Raw genomic sequence first — 5,000 nt, 5'->3', positions numbered from 1 at the left:
TTGGTGAAAAACGAAAATCATGGTTTTGGAAAAGTGGCTGGACTCAATCCTGACAAATGCCTTCAAAGTGATGTGGGAGAAGTTTGGGATCAAAAGGAATTGATTTTGACATGGTTGGTGCATAGCCAAGTTCCATGATTTTGGATTTTTGGCTTGATTTTGTGACTTGATGGTGATTTTGGTGAAAAACGAAAATCATGGTTTTGGAAAACTGGCTGGACTCAATCCTCACAAATGCCTTCAAAGTGATGTGGGAGAAGTTTGGGATCAAAAGGAATTGATCTTGACATGGTTGGTGCATAGCCAAGTTCATGATTTTGTGACTTGGTGGTGATTTTGGTGAAAAACGAAAATGTTGGTTTTGGAAAATTGGCTGGACTCAATCCTCACAAATGCCTCCAAAGTGGTGTGGGAGAAGTTTGGGATCAAAAGGAATTGATCTTGACATGGTTGGTGCATAGCCAAGTTCATGATTTTGGTGTTTTGGCTTGATTTTGTGGCTTGGTGGTGATTTTGGTGAAAAACGAAAATCATGGTTTTGGAAAAGTGGCTGGACTCAATCCTCACAAATGCCTTCAAAGTGATGTGTGAGAAGTTTGGGATCAAAAGGAATTGATCTTGACATGGTTGGTGCATAGCCAAGTTCATGATTTTGGATTTTTGGCTTGATTTTGTGGCTTGGTGGTGATTTTGGTGAAAAACGAAAATGTTGGTTTTGGAAAACTGGATGGACTCAATCCTCACAAATGCCTTCAAAGTGATGTGGGAGAAGTTTGGGATCAAAAGGAATTGATCTTGGCATGGTTGGTGCATAGCCAAGTTCCATGATTTTGGTGTTTTGGCTTGATTTTGTGGCTTGGTGGTGATTTTGGTGAAAAACGAAAATCATGGTTTTGGAAAACTGGCTGGACTCAATCCTCACAAATGCCTTCAAAGTGATGTGTGAGAAGTTTGGGATCAAAAGGAATTGATCTTGACATGGTTGGTGCATAGCCAAGTTCATGATTTTGGATTTTTGGCTTGATTTTGTGGCTTGGTGGTGATTTTGGTGAAAAACGAAAATGTTGGTTTTGGAAAACTGGCTGGACTCAATCCTCACAAATGCCTTCAAAGTGATGTGGGAGAAGTTTGGGATCAAAAGGAATTGATCTTGGCATGGTTGGTGCATAGCCAAGTTCCATGATTTTGGTGTTTTGGCTTGATTTTGTGACTTGGTGGTGATTTTGGTGAAAAACGAAAATCATGGTTTTGGAAAACTGGCTGGACTCAATCCTCACAAATGCCTTCAAAGTGATGTGGGAGAAGTTTGGGATCAAAAGGAATTGATCTTGACATGGTTGGTGCATAGCCAAGTTCATGATTTTGTGACTTGGTGGTGATTTTGGTGAAAAACGAAAATGTTGGTTTTGGAAAAGTGGCTGGACTCAATCCTCACAAATGCCTTCAAAGTGATGTGGGAGAAGTTTGGGATCAAAAGGAATTGATCTTGACATGGTTGGTGCATAGCCAAGTTCATGATTTTGGTGTTTTGGCTTGATTTTGTGGCTTGGTGGTGATTTTGGTGAAAAACGAAAATCATGGTTTTGGAAAAGTGGCTGGACTCAATCCTCACAAATGCCTTCAAAGTGATGTGGGAGAAGTTTGGGAGCAAAAGGAATTGATCTTGACATGGTTGGTGCATAGCCAAGTGCCATGATTTTGGATTTTTGGCTTGATTTTGTGACTTGGTGGTGATTTTGGTGAAAAACGAAAATGTTGGTTTTGGAAAACTGGCTGGACTCAATCCTCACAAATGCCTTCAAAGTGATGTGGGAGAAGTTTGGGATCAAAAGGAATTGATCTTGACATGGTTGGTGCATAGCGAAGTTCATGATTTTGGTGTTTTGGCTTGATTTTGTGGCTTGGTGGTGATTTTGGTGAAAAACGAAAATCATGGTTTTGGAAAAGTGGCTGGACTCAATCCTCACAAATGCCTTCAAAGTGATGTGGGAGAAGTTTGGGAGCAAAAGGAATTGATCTTGACATGGTTGGTGCATAGCCAAGTGCCATGATTTTGGATTTTTGGCTTGATTTTGTGGCTTGGTGGTGATTTTGGTGAAAAACGAAAATCATGGTTTTGGAAAAGTGGCTGGACTCAATCCTCACAAATGCCTTCAAAGTGATGTGGGAGAAGTTTGGGATCAAAAGGAATTGATCTTGGCATGGTTGGTGCATAGCCAAGTTCCATGATTTTGGATTTTTGGCTTGATTTTGTGACTTGGTGGTGATTTTGGTGAAAAACGAAAATCATGGTTTTGGAAAAGTGGCTGGACTCAATCCTCACAAATGCCTTCAAAGTGATGTGGGAGAAGTTTGGGATCAAAAGGAATTGATCTTGGCATGGTTGGTGCATAGCCAAGTTCCATGATTTTGGATTTTTGGCTTGATTTTGTGACTTGGTGGTGATTTTGGTGAAAAACGAAAATCATGGTTTTGGAAAAGTGGCTGGACTCAATTCTCACAAATGCCTTCAAAGTGATGTGGGAGAAGTTTGGGATCAAAAGGAATTGATCTTGGCATGGTTGGTGCATAGCCAAGTTCCATGATTTTGGATTTTTGGCTTGATTTTGTGACTTGGTGGTGATTTTGGTGAAAAACGCAAATCATGGTTTTGGAAAAGTGGCTGGACTCAATTCTCACAAATGCCTTCAAATTGATGTGGGAGAAGTTTGGGATCAAAAGGAATTGATCTTGGCATGGTTGGTGCATAGCCAAGTTCCATGATTTTGGATTTTTGGCTTGATTTTGTGACTTGGTGGTGATTTTGGTGAAAAACGAAAATCATGGTTTTGGAAAAGTGGCTGGACTCAATCCTCACAAATGCCTTCAAAGTGATGTGGGAGAAGTTTGGGATCAAAAGGAATTGATCTTGGCATGGTTGGTGCATAGCCAAGTTCCATGATTTTGGATTTTTGGCTTGATTTTGTGACTTGGTGGTGATTTTGGTGAAAAACGAAAATCATGGTTTTGGAAAAGTGGCTGGACTCAATTCTCACAAATGCCTTCAAAGTGATGTGGGAGAAGTTTGGGATCAAAAGGAATTGATCTTGGCATGGTTGGTGCATAGCCAAGTTCCATGATTTTGGATTTTTGGCTTGATTTTGTGACTTGGTGGTGATTTTGGTGAAAAACGCAAATCATGGTTTTGGAAAAGTGGCTGGACTCAATTCTCACAAATGCCTTCAAATTGATGTGGGAGAAGTTTGGGATCAAAAGGAATTGATCTTGGCATGGTTGGTGCATAGCCAAGTTCCATGATTTTGGATTTTTGGCTTGATTTTGTGACTTGGTGGTGATTTTGGTGAAAAACGAAAATCATGGTTTTGGAAAAGTGGCTGGACTCAATCCTCACAAATGCCTTCAAAGTGATGTGGGAGAAGTTTGGGATCAAAAGGAATTGATCTTGGCATGGTTGGTGCATAGCCAAGTTCCAAGATTTTGGTGTTTTGGCTTGATTTTGTGACTTGGTGGTGTGCCAAGAATCATGAAATTTTCAAAGTGGTGGTTTTTGAGTTTTGTTGGTTGGAAAGTGTCACAAATGCATGCAGAATGAGGTCTAGAAAGTTTGGTATCAAAACCAAGCCATCTTGATGTGGTTTTGAATTTTTGAAATGTTGGAAAATAGAGGGTTCTGAAAAAAATTCATGAAAATTCGAAACCTTGGCCAATCCTAACGAAACTTGGTGGGCACCTTCTTGATATTATTATGGGATGGACTGGAAAAAATCACGCAAAAATACGGTGTCTAGATACGTTTTTCCATTTTTCCCGATTTTCCACATTTCGGGTCTTTGGAAAAATAAAAAAAATACTTCCCCATGTCGAAAAATTCTAATTTTTTGCAGGCAATGTTGTACCATTTTTATGAGGATCCCTGCAAAAAATCTCGTGAAAATTCGTTCTCTAGGTCCCAAAACAGAACTTATGTCTACTCAAAAAAAGTGTATCTACTTGTACAAAAGTGGCTTTTGCATATTTAGCTATTATAGGGGGGGGGTGTTCCTCAATGCAGCCAGCTCTTGCACCATGGAAAATTCTGGTGCGGTCCCTTCATTCCCCCCTGTTTTGGCTTGCTTTGTGGTGGGGCAAGTCAAAACGCCCACACATGGGTGATCCACCAACTTGGGTTGGTGTCACCCGTTGTGGGCGGCGGCATGGTGGTGGCCGCCGTCGGTTCCGGCCGACTGACCCGGTGGGAAAAAATGTGAATCTGTTATGTGGATTTGTGGCACGCTGGTGGGATTTTCGTTGTGTGGCTCATTTCTAGACTTGTGAGCATCATGAAGGGGGTATGGCTTCCAACCGTTCGCGGGGAAGGGGCCATCATGTCTGGCTTGCTGCCGGCCGGGGGGGTAATGTCATCAGTCAGCGTCCGCTTGGGCTCACATTTGTGCTGGTTACGCCCAGGGTCATGTGGTTGATATTGAGGGCTTTATTACTCTCGGTCCAGTAGCGCGCGGCCACCACAGGGAAGGCACGGCCTCATCCGCGTGGCTTCTCCCTCACGAGCATCTTGGCGATCCGCCATGGTGGTCGTGCTGGAGAAGAAGCACGGATGAGACGGGTTGGAACTGTGGCCCGGTGCGATCGGGGAAGATTTGTGCCACGCAAATCGTTGGGTGGCTTATTCGAAGACTTGTGAGCATCACGAAGGGGGTATGGCTTCCAACTGTTCGCGGGGAAGGGGCCATCATGTCTGGCTTGCTGCCGGGCGGGGGGGAGTAATGTCATCAGTCAGCGTCCGCTTGGGCTCACATTTGTGCTGGTTACGCCCAGGGTCATGTGGTTGATATTGAGGGCTTTATTACTCTCGGTCCAGTAGCGCGCGGCCACCACAGGGAAGGCACGGCCTCATCCGCGTGGCTTCTCCCTCACGAGCATCTTGGCGATCCGCCATGGTGGTCGTGCTGGAGAAGAAGCACGGATGAGACGGGTTGGAACTGTGGCCCGGTGCGATCGGG

The sequence above is a fragment of the Phaseolus vulgaris genome, chromosome 9 (assembly GCF_051622355.1).
Source record: "Phaseolus vulgaris cultivar YP4 chromosome 9, ASM5162235v1, whole genome shotgun sequence".
Lineage (NCBI taxonomy): Eukaryota > Viridiplantae > Streptophyta > Magnoliopsida > Fabales > Fabaceae > Phaseolus > Phaseolus vulgaris.
This window is presented reverse-complemented; position numbering follows the sequence as displayed.